Here is a 13469-nt window from a genome sequence, read left to right on the forward strand (position 1 = left end):
GGCACCGCCCTGACCAACTCACCGCCCTGACCGACTCACCCACTCACCGCCCTGACCGACTAACCCACTCACCGCCCTGACCCACTCACCGCCCTGACTGACTCACCGACTCACCGCCCTGACCGACTCACCCACTCACCGCCCTGACCGACTCACCGCCCTGACCGACTCACCGCCCTGACCGACTCACCCACTCACCGCCCTGACCGACTCACCGCCCTGACCGACTCACCGCCGTTACCGACTCACCGCCCTGACCGACTCACCGCCCTGACTGACTCACCGCCCTGACCGACTCACCGCCCTGACCGACTCACCGCCCTGACCGACTCACCGCCCTGACCGACTCACCGCCCTGACCGACTCACCGCCCTGACCGACTCACCGCCCTGACCGACTCACCGCCCTGACCGACTCACCGCCCTGACCGACTCACCGCCCTGACCGACTCACCGCCCTGACCGACTCACCGCCCTGACCGACTCACCGCCCTGACCGACTCACCCACTGACTACAACCTTTAGCTGTCCTTGTGAATATGATCAACCTCAACTCCAGAGAGCTGATTGGATAAGAGCGCTCAGCGCTGGCGTTGCCTGTGTGTAGTGTCATCAAGACGGGAACACTTACACAACATTTGGGAGGGGAGGATTGGCCATAATAACTCATGTTATAACCAGGGAGGCTTGGCCATAATAACTCATGTTATAACCAGGGAGGATGGGCCATAATAACTCATGTTAAACCCAGGGAGGCTTGGCCATAATAACTCATGTTATAACCAGGGAGGCTTGGCCATAATAACTCATGTTATAACCAGGGAGGCTTGGCCATAATAACTCATGTTATAACCAGGGAGGATTGGCCATAATAACTCATGTTATAACCAGGGAGGCTTGGCCATAATAACTCATGTTATAACCAGGGAGGATGGGCCATAATAACTCATGTTATAACCAGGGAGGCTTGGCCATAATAACTCATGTTATAACCCAGGGAGGCTTGGCCATAATAACTCATGTTATAACCAGGGAGGATTGGCCATAATAACTCATGTTATAACCAGGGAGGCTTGGCCATAATAACTCATGTTATAACCCAGGGAGGCTTGGCCATAATAACTCATGTTAAACCCAGGGAGGCTTGGCCATAATAACTCATGTTATAACCAGGGAGGCTTGGCCATAATAACTCATGTTATAACCAGGGAGGCTTGGCCATAATAACTCATGTTATAACCAGGGAGGCTTGGCCATAATAACTCATGTTATAACCAGGGAGGCTTGGCCATAATAACTCATGTTAAACCAGGGAGGCTTGGCCATAATAACTCATGTTAAACCCAGGGAGGCTTGGCCATAATAACTCATGTTATAACCAGGGAGGCTTGGCCATAATAACTCATGTTAAACCCAGGGAGGCTTGGCCATAATAACTCATGTTATAACCAGGGAGGCTTGGCCATAATAACTCATGTTATAACCAGGGAGGCTTGGCCATAATAACTCATGTTAAACCCAGGGAGGCTTGGCCATAATAACTCATGTTATAACCCAGGGAGGCTTGGCCATAATAACTCATGTTATAACCAGGGAGGCTTGGCCGTAATAACTCATGTTATAACCCAGGGAGGCTTGGCCATAATAACTCATGTTATAAGCAGGGAGGCTTGGCCGTAATAACTCATGTTATAACCCAGGGAGGCTTGGCCATAATAACTCATGTTATAACCAGGGAGGCTTGGCCATAATAACTCATGTTATAACCCAGGGAGGCTTGGCCATAATAACTCATGTTAAACCCAGGGAGGCTTGGCCATAATAACTCATGTTATAACCCAGGGAGGCTTGGCCATAATAACTCATGTTATAACCCAGGGAGGCTTGGCCATAATAACTCATGATAAACCCAGGGAGGCTTGGCCATAATAACTCATGTTATAACCAGGGAGGATGGGCCATAATAACTCATGTTATAACCAGGGAGGCTTGGCCATAGACCACCTGTGGATTGTACTGGTGGAATGCTATAGCTATTAGCAATAGTAGTAAAGCATTCATTATTTGTCAATTCAGATTTACTGCAACACACAGCTGCATCGCATTCCAAATAAAGATTTACTTTATTTTGCCACTTATATTTTAGCAGGTTGTTGTTGGTGGAGAATAAGGATAGTTGGTTTGGTGGGGGTAAAAACAGAATAAGGATTGTTGGTGGGGGTAAAAACAGAATAAGGATTGTTGGTGGGGGTAGAACAGAATAAGGATTGTTGGTTTGGTGGGGGTAAAAACAGAATAAGGATTGTTGGTGGGGGTGGAACAGAATAAGGATTGTTGGTGGGGGTGGAACAGAATAAGGATTGTTGGTGGGGGTGGAACAGAATAAGGATTGTTGGTGGGGGTGGAACAGAATAAGGATTGTTGGTTTGGTGGGGGTAAAAACAGAATAAGGATTGTTGGTGGGGGTGGAACAGAATAAGGATTGTTGGTGGGGGTGGAACAGAATAAGGATTGTTGGTGGGGGTGGAACAGAATAAGGATTGTTGGTGGGGCTGGAACAGAATAAGGATTGTTGGTGGGGGTGGAACAGAATAAGGATTGTTGGTGGGGGTGGAACAGAATAAGGATTGTTGGTGGGGGTGGAACAGAATAAGGATTGTTGGTGGGGGTAAAAACAGAATAAGGATTGTTGGTGGGGGTGGAACAGAATAAGGATTGTTGGTGGGGGTAAAAACATAATAAGGATTGTTGGTGGGGGTGGAACAGAATAAGGATTGTTGGTGGGGGTGGAACAGAATAAGGATTGTTGGTGGGGGTGGAACAGAATAAGGATTGTTGGTGGGGGGTGGAACAGAATAAGGATTGTTGGTGGGGGTAAAAACAGAATAAGGATTGTTGGTGGGGGTGGAACAGAATAAGGATTGTTGGTGGGGGTGGAACAGAATAAGGATTGTTGGTGGGGGTGGAACAGAATAAGGATTGTTGGTGGGGGTGGAACAGAATAAGGATTGTTGGTGGGGGTGGAACAGAATAAGGATTGTTGGTGGGGCTGGAACAGAATAAGGATTGTTGGTGGGGGTGGAACAGAATAACGGATTGTTGGTGGGGGTGGAACAGAATAAGGATTGTTGGTGGGGCTGGAACAGAATAAGGATTGTTGGTGGGGCTGGAACAGAATAAGGATTGTTGGTGGGGCTGGAACAGAATAAGGAAGAAGAAGAGTGTGTTTTTAGAGGGTACACAGCACAGAAACCACAAGTGCAGATGTTAGGGAAGTTTCTCAGCTTGTTTGAGGAAGCAAAGTCCTAACTGTCATTCCCAGGCCACAGACAAAAGGCTGCGTCCAAAATGGCAGCCTATTCCTTAAGGCGCCAGTCAAAAGTAGTGAACGACATAAGGGATAGAGTGCCATTTCAGACACAACCCCAAGAACATCTGTTCTCTTTCTCCTATTGTTGGTAACAGCGTTGTTCCTCCCTCTCCAGTGTCCTCATAACCACAAACACTGTGAACACCTGCTGATACCCTATTGGACTGTTATTATCATGCTGATACCCTATTGGACTGTTATTATCATGCTGATACCTTATTGGACTGTCATTATCATGCTGATACCTTATTGGACTGTTATTATCATGCTGATACCCTATTGGACTGTTATTATCATGCTGATACCCTATTGGACTGTTATTATCATGCTGATACCCTATTGGACTGTTATTATCATGCTGATACCTCATGCTGATACCCTATTGGACTGTTATTATCATGCTGATACCTTATTGGACTGTTATTATCATGCTGATACCTTATTGGACTGTTATTATCATGCTGATACCCTATTGGACTGTTATTATCATGCTGATACCCTATTGGACTGTTATTATCATGCTGATACCCTATTGGACTGTTATTATCATGCTGATACCCTATTGGACTGTTATTATCATGCTGATACCCTATTGGACTGTTATTATCATGCTGATACCTCATGCTGATACCCTATTGGACTGTTATTATCATGCTGATACCTTATTGGACTGTTATTATCATGCTGATACCCTATTGGACTGTCATTATCATGCTGATACCCTATTGGACTGTTATTATCATGCTGATACCTTATTGGACTGTTATTATCATGCTGATACCTCTATTGGACTGTCTATTATCATGCTGATACCTCTATTGGACTGTTATTATCATGCTGATACCTTATTGGACTGTTATTATCATGCTGATACCTCTATTGGACTGTTATTATCATGCTGATACCTTATTGGACTGTTATTATCATGCTGATACCTTATTGGACTGTCATTATCATGCTGATACCCTATTGGACTGTTATTATCATGCTGATACCTTATTGGACTGTTATTATCATGCTGATACCTTATTGGACTGTCATTATCATGCTGATACCTTATTGGACTGTCATTATCATGCTGATACCTTATTGGACTGTTATTATCATGCTGATACCTTATTGGACTGTCATTATCATGCTGATACCTTATTGGACTGTCATTATCATGCTGATACCTTATTGGACTGTTATTATCATGCTGATACCTTATTGGACTGTTATTATCATGCTGATACCTTATTGGACTGTTATTATCATGCTGCTACCTTATTGGACTGTTATTATCATGCTGATACCCTATTGGACTGTTATTATCATGCTGATACCCTATTGGACTGTCATTATCATGTTGATACCTTATTGGACTGTTATTATCATGCTGATACCTTATTGGACTGTTATTATCATGCTGATACCCTATTGGACTGTCATTATCATGCTGATACCCTATTGGACTGTTATTATCATGCTGATACCTTATTGGACTGTCATTATCATGCTGATACCTTATTGGACTGTTATTATCATGCTGATACCTTATTGGACTGTCATTATCATGCTGATACCTTATTGGACTGTTATTATCATGCTGATACCTCATGCTGATACCTTATTGGACTGTTATTATCATGCTGATACCCTATTGGACTGTTATTATCATGCTGATACCTCATGCTGATACCTTATTGGACTGTCATTATCATGCTGATACCTTATTGGACTGTCATTATCATGCTGATACCTCATGCTGATACCTTATTGGACTGTCATTATCATGCTGATACCTCATGCTGATACCCTATTGGACTGTCATTATCATGCTGATACCTCATGCTGATACCCTATTGGACTGTCATTATCATGCTGATACCTCATGCTGATACCCTATTGGACTGTCATTATCATGCTGATACCTCATGCTGATACCCTATTGGACTGTCATTATCATGCTGCCCATACCTCATGCTGATACCCTATTGGACTGTCATTATCATGCTGATACCTCATGCTGATACCTTATTGGACTGTCATTATCATGCTGATACCTCATGCTGATACCCTATTGGACTGTCATTATCATGCTGATACCTCATGCTGATACCCTATTGGACTGTTATTATCCTGCTGATATTACCAGCTAAGACCCAATACCACCCTACTTACACAGTTACCGGGCAAGATAATGTTTTCTCAACCTCTCCTGGGGAAAGAGCTCTTCTGACCTCAATGGGGCTTCCTGCTTACGTTAATATCTGATAGTCCAGAACTACTCAATTAAACTTTTATTTATGGGTATAAGATGCAATTTAGTCAGTTACAAGTATCATCAACACAACTAGTAATGTATTGATGTCAACACAACTAGTAATGTATTGATGTCAACACAACTAGTAATGTATTGATGTCAACACAACTAGTAATGTATTGATGTCAACACAACTAGTAATGTATTGATGTCAACACAACTAGTAATGCATTGATGTCAACACAACTAGTAATGTATTGATGTCAACACAACTAGTAATGTATTGATGTCAACACTTTATATGCTGTCTCTCTTCCTGGTGTGATCTTTGACCCATTTCTGTTCGGGCATTTGGCTGGCCGCCTGACCACACTGATAAGGACCCTTGTATATCTGGGTTCAGAATACACACAACCTGCAGACACGGAATGCATCCCAAAAAGTGCACCTTATTCCCTACTTAGTACACTACTTTTGACACACGTAAATAGTGCATTAAATAGGGAATAGAGTGCCATTTAGCTGATGTACTCCTCTGTACTGTCAGCTTTGACTCAGTCACACAGCTGTTTTAAACGTTTACCGTACCCGTCAGGTATGATCCTAATTCTGTTCTAACTAGAATGATGAAGACAACCTTTGGTACATATTAGTCAAATTTTCCACCGTATTCCTAGAACCAGTAAATAGAGCTTCATCATCCCCTTTCTTATTTAATAATATCAACAGTGTAATATATCTGTTTAGAAAGAAGCAGACTCTATGTATAAGTCAAACAACTCCCCCGCCCTCCCGCCCGCCCTTATTTCTCCTCAAGTTAGTACGTAGGAATTCCTGGACTGATATGATACCCGAATTCCTCTTCTCCAATATGAACAGTGTCATTTGTCAGCCTGAAAAATACAGTTCAACTATCATTTGTTTTGTCATTTGCATTAAATGAAAAACTAAAAATACAATGAAAGACTGATATCCCCCCTTTCTCTAAGATCAACAGTCTGATATTATATACTCCTGTAATGCAGTAATACTCTATGTTATGAGTACAGATCAACAGTCTGATATTATATACTCCTGTAATGCAGTAATACTCTATGATATGAGTAAAGATCAACAGTGTGATATTATATACTCCTGTAATGCAGTAATACTCTATGTTATGAGTAAAGATCAACAGTCTATATACTCCTGTAATGCAGTAATACTCTATGATATGAGTAAAGATCAACAGTGTGATATTATATACTCCTGTAATGCAGTAATACTCTATGATATGAGTAAAGATCAACAGTGTGATATTATATACTCCTGTAATGCAGTAATACTCTATGTTATGAGTAAAGATCAACAGTGTGATATTATATACTCCTGTAATGCAGTAATACTCTATGTTATGAGTAAAGATCAACAATGTGATATTATATACTCCTGTAATGCAGTAATACTCTATGTTATGAGTACAGATCAACAGTGTGATAGTATATACTCCTGTAATGCAGTAATACTCTATGATATGAGTAAAGATCAACAGTGTGATATTATATACTCCTGTAATGCAGTAATACTCTATGTTATGAGTACAGATCAACAGTCTGATATTATATACTCCTGTAATGCAGTAATACTCTATGTTATGAGTAAAGATCAACAGTGTGATATTATATACTCCTGTAATGCAGTAATACTCTATGTTATGAGTACAGATCAACAGTGTGATAAGATAGAAGGACTGGTATCCCCCTTCTGGGATATCAGCGGTGTGATTTGTCTTCTTTGAATACAGTAAATGAGGTGGTTTGTTTATACTTTTGTAGTGAAGTGTCTGACAGTGACCAGGTCTACTTTTGGCAGTGTGTTTAGAATGAAGCACACAATCTGTGTAAGTCCAAACTGTCTCCTCCTCGTATAAAGTAGGAAATTCCTGGAATGATCACGTTTCCGTAATCCTTACATCCCCCTTCTGGGATATCAGCGGTGTAAGATATCTGTCTCCCCTTTAAATATAGTAAAGCTCCCATATGTTAGCAGTATATGTATTTCATGTTGTATTAATTCATTTCCTGTCTGAGGTATATGGTCTACGTTGTGGTTTCATGGGTGTTTGAAGCGAAACCTAAAGTGACGCTTCACTATCAGGTTTCAGCGGTTTGTTTTTGCAGCAGAGCGAAAGAGCTTAATTTTTATACACACACACACCTGTCCAAGACACGTGGCCAAGCTTCCTCTAAAACAGTCAGAGGAAGAGAGTCTCTCTCTTTCAGTCTGTCCTTGGGTCTATTTCTATAATACAGTGACTCCAATCCATGATGTCTCACATGTGACTTACTATGAATCAATATATTGGACATGCATTTAAGTGGTAATAAGGAATACATTGAAATATAATGATGTGGGTTTTTTTTGTCACACTCATCGAATACAGTATATTACACTCAAAACAGACTTTCAACCATAAAGAATACAGTATATTACACTCAAAACAGACTTTCAACCATAAAGAATACTGTATATTACACTCAAAACAGACTTTCAACCATAAAGAATACTGTATATTACACTCAAAACAGACTTTCAACCATAAAGAATACTGTATATTACACTCAAAACAGACTTTCAACCATAAAGAATACAGTATATTACACTCAAAACAGACTTTCAACCATAAAGAATACTGTATATTACACTCAAAACAGACTTTCAACCATAAAGAATACTGTATATTACACTCAAAACAGACTTTCAACCATAAAGAATACAGTATATTACACTCAAAACAGACTTTCAACCATAAAGAATACTGTATATTACACTCAAAACAGACTTTCAACCATAAAGAATACTGTATATTACACTCAAAACAGACTTTCAACCATAAAGAATACAGTATATTACACTCAAAACAGACTTTCAACCATAAAGAATACTGTATATTACACTCAAAACAGACTTTCAACCATAAAGAATACTGTATATTACACTCAAAACAGACTTTCAACCATAAAGAATACTGTATATTACACTCAAAACAGACTTTCAACCATAAAGAATACAGTATATTACACTCAAAACAGACTTTCAACCATAAAGAATACTGTATATTACACTCAAAACAGACTTTCAACCATAAAGAATACTGTATATTACACTCAAAACAGACTTTCAACCATAAAGAATACTGTATATTACACTCAAAACAGACTTTCAACCATAAAGAATACTGTATATTACACTCAAAACAGACTTTCAACCATAAAGAATACAGTATATTACACTCAAAACAGACTTTCAACCATAAAGAATACTGTATATTACACTCAAAACAGACTTTCAACCATAAAGAATACTGTATATTACACTCAAAACAGACTTTCAACCATAAAGAATACAGTATATTACACTCAAAACAGACTTTCAACCATAAAGAATACTGTATATTACACTCAAAACAGACTTTCAACCATAAAGAATACTGTATATTACACTCAAAACAGACTTTCAACCATAAAGAATACTGTATATTACACTCAAAACAGACTTTCAACCATAAAGAATTGTAAGGGTCGACGCCGGAGATGGGAAGCAGGTACGGGGAGTCTGACATTTTATTCGGGAACAGACATAGAACAAGACAGGAACATCGTCAGAACACGGGTAACACGGACATATGACAAACAATGCAGCAGCAGGGGAACAGAGCTGGGGAACTGACAAATATAAGGGGAGGTAATGAACAGGTGACTGAGTGAGTCCAGGGTAGTCCAATATCGCTGGAGCGCGTGACGAGGGGAAGGCAGGTGCCCGTAAATGATGGTGGCAGGAGTGCATAATGCAGGAACAGGCGTGACAAAGCGGGAGAAGGCGTGACAAAGCGGGAGAAGGCGTGACAAAGCGGGAGAAGGCGTGACAAAGCGGGAGAAGGCGTGACAAAGCGGGAGAAGGCGTGACAAAGCGGGAGAAGGCGTGACAAAGAGGGAGAAGGCGTGACAAAGCGGGAGAAGGCGTGACAAAGCTCGAGAAGGCGTGGCAAAGCGGGAGAAGGCGTGACAAAGCGGGAGAAGGCGTGACAAAGCGGGAGAAGGCGTGACAAAGCGGGAGAAGGCGTGACAAAGCGGGAGAAGGCGTGACAAAGCGGGAGAAGGCGTGGCAAAGCGGGAGAAGGCGTGACAAAGAGGGAGAAGGCGTGACAAAGCGGGAGAAGGCGTGACAAAGCGGGAGAAGGCGTGACAAAGCGGTAGAAGTCGTGACAAAGCGGGAGAAGGCGTGACAAAGCGGGAGAAGGCGTGACAAAGCGGGAGAAGGCGTGACAAAGCGGGAGAAGGCGTGACAAAGCGGGAGAAGGCGTGACAAAGCGGGAGAAGGCGTGACAAAGAGGTAGAAGGCGTGACAAAGAATACTGTATATTACACTCAACACATGTCAGAAGGTGGTTTGGTCAGAGGAATGTTTGGAATGGAGCCCTATTCCCTATCTAGTGCACTACTTTATACTACAGCCCTATTCCCTATATAGTGCACTACTTTATACTACAGCCCTATTCCCTATCTAGTGCACTACTTTATACTACAGCCCTATTCCCTATCTAGTGCACTACTTTATACTACAGCCCTATTCCCTATCTAGTGCACTACTTTATACTACAGCCCTATTCCCTATCTAGTGCACTACTTTATACTACAGCCCTATTCCCTATCTAGTGCACTACTTTATACTACAGCCCTATTCCCTATCTAGTGCACTACTTTATACTACAGCCCTATTCCCTATCTAGTGCACTACTTTATACTACAGCCCTATTCCCTATCTAGTGCACTACTTTATACTACAGCCCTATTCCCTATCTAGTGCACTACTTTATACTACAGCCCTATTCCCTATCTAGTGCACTACTTTATACTACAGCCCTATTCCCTATCTAGTGCACTACTTTATACTACAGCCCTATTCCCTATCTAGTGCACTACTTTATACTACAGCCCTATTCCCTATCTAGTGCACTACTTTACTCAGCCCTACCCAGGCCCCTCGCCCGATTCCCTATCTAGTGCACTACTTTATACTACAGCCCCGATTCCCTATCTAGTGCACTACTTTATACTACAGCCCTATTCCCTATCTAGTGCACTACTTTATACTACAGCCCCCCTACTGTCCCTATACTCAGCCCCCCCTGCACTACTTTATACTACAGCCCTCCCTACTGTCCCTATCTCAGCCCCCCCTGCACTACTTTATACTACAGCCCTATTCCCTATCTAGTGCACTACTTTATACTACAGCCCTATTCCCTATCTAGTGCACTACTTTATACTACAGCCCTATTCCCTATCTAGTGCACTACTTTATACTACAGCCCTATTCCCTATCTAGTGCACTACTTTATACTACAGCCCTATTCCCTATCTAGTGCACTACTTTATACTACAGCCCTATTCCCTATCTAGTGCACTACTTTATACTACAGCCCTATTCCCTATCTAGTGCACTACTTTATACTACAGCCCTATTCCCTATCTAGTACACTACTTTATACTACAGCCCTATTCCCTATCTAGTGCACTACTTTATACTACAGCCCTATTCCCTATATAGTGCACTACTTTATACTACAGCCCTATTCCCTATCTAGTGCACTACTTTATACTACAGCCCTATTCCCTATCTAGTGCACTACTTTATACTACAGCCCGATTCCCTATCTAGTGCACTACTTTATACTACAGCCCGATTCCCTATCTAGTGCACTACTTTATACTACAGCCCGATTCCCTATCTAGTGCACTACTTTATACTACAGCCCTATTCCCTATCTAGTGCACTACTTTATACTACAGCCCTATTCCCTATATAGTGCACTACTTTATACTACAGCCCTATTCCCTATCTAGTGCACTACTTTATACTACAGCCCTATTCCCTATCTAGTGCACTACTTTATACTACAGCCCTATTCCCTATCTAGTGCACTACTTTATACTACAGCCCTATTCCCTATATAGTGCACTACTTTATACTACAGTCCTATTCCCTATCTAGTGCACTACTTTATACTACAGTCCTATTCCCTATCTAGTGCACTACTTTATACTACAGCCCGATTCCCTATATAGTACACTACTTTATACTACAGTCCTATTCCCTATCTAGTGCACTACTTTATACTACAGCCCTATTCCCTATCTAGTGCACTACTTTATACTACAGCCCTATTCCCTATCTAGTGCACTACTTTATACTACAGCCCTATTCCCTATCTAGTGCACTACTTTATACTACAGTCCTATTCCCTATCTAGTGCACTACTTTATACTACAGCCCTATTCCCTATCTAGTGCACTACTTTATACTACAGCCCGATTCCCTATCTAGTGCACTACTTTATACTACAGCCCTATTCCCTATCTAGTGCACTACTTTATACTACAGCCCTATTCCCTATCTAGTGCACTACTTTATACTACAGCCCTATTCCCTATCTAGTGCACTACTTTATACTACAGTCCTATTCCCTATCTAGTGCACTACTTTATACTACAGCCCTATTCCCTATCTAGTGCACTACTTTATACTACAGCCCTATTCCCTATCTAGTGCACTACTTTATACTACAGCCCTATTCCCTATCTAGTGCACTACTTTATACTACAGCCCTATTCCCTATCTAGTGCACTACTTTATACTACAGCCCGATTCCCTATCTAGTGCACTACTTTATACTACAGCCCTATTCCCTATATAGTGCACTACTTTATACTACAGCCCTATTCCCTATCTAGTGCACTACTTTATACTACAGCCCGATTCCCTATCTAGTGCACTACTTTATACTACAGCCCGATTCCCTATCTAGTGCACTACTTTATACTACAGCCCTATTCCCTATATAGTACACTACTTTATACTACAGTCCTATTCCCTATCTAGTGCACTACTTTATACTACAGCCCTATTCCCTATATAGTACACTACTTTATACTACAGCCCTATTCCCTATATAGTACACTACTTTATACTACAGCCCTATTCCCTATATAGTGCACTACTTTATACTACAGCCCTATTCCCTATATAGTACACTACTTTATACTACAGCCCTATTTCCGATATAGTAGACTACTTTAGACCAGAGCCCTATTCCCTATGTAGTGCACTACTTTAGACCAGAGCCCTCTATGGGGATTGGATACCATTTGGGATTCATCCGGTGTTTCTGTGTTAAGTGGTTGGATAGATCTTCTCAGTGTGGTTACTTCAAGAGAACAGTAGAACAGTAGAACAGCAGAACAGTAGAACAGTAGAACAGTAGAACAGCAGAACAGTAGAACAGCAGAACAGCAGAACAGTAGAACAGCAGAACAGTAGAACAGTAGAACAGTAGAACAGCAGAACAGCAGAACAGTAGAACAGCAGAACAGTAGAACAGCAGAACAGTAGAACAGCAGAACAGTAGAACAGTAGAACAGTAGAACAGCAGAACAGCAGAACAGTAGAACAGTAGAACAGCAGAACAGTGCGCAGAACAGCAGAACAGCAGAACAGTAGAACAGTAGAACAGCAGAACAGTAGAACAGTAGAACAGCAGAACAGTAGAACAGCAGAACAGTAGAACAGCAGAACAGCAGAACAGTAGAACAGTAGAACAGCAGAACAGTAGAACAGCAGAACAGTAGAACAGTAGAACAGCAGAACAGCAGAACAGTAGAACAGTAGAACAGCAGAACAGCAGAACAGTAGAACAGCAGAACAGCAGAACAGTAGAACAGTAGAACAGCAGAACAGTAGAACAGCAGAACAGTAGAACAGTAGAACAGCAGAACAGCAGAACAGTAGAACAGCAGAACAGTAGAACAGTAGAACA

This window comes from Salmo salar, chromosome 20 (genome assembly GCF_965601325.2).
Source record: "Salmo salar chromosome 20, fSalSal1, whole genome shotgun sequence".
Taxonomy (NCBI): Eukaryota; Metazoa; Chordata; class Actinopteri; order Salmoniformes; family Salmonidae; genus Salmo; species Salmo salar.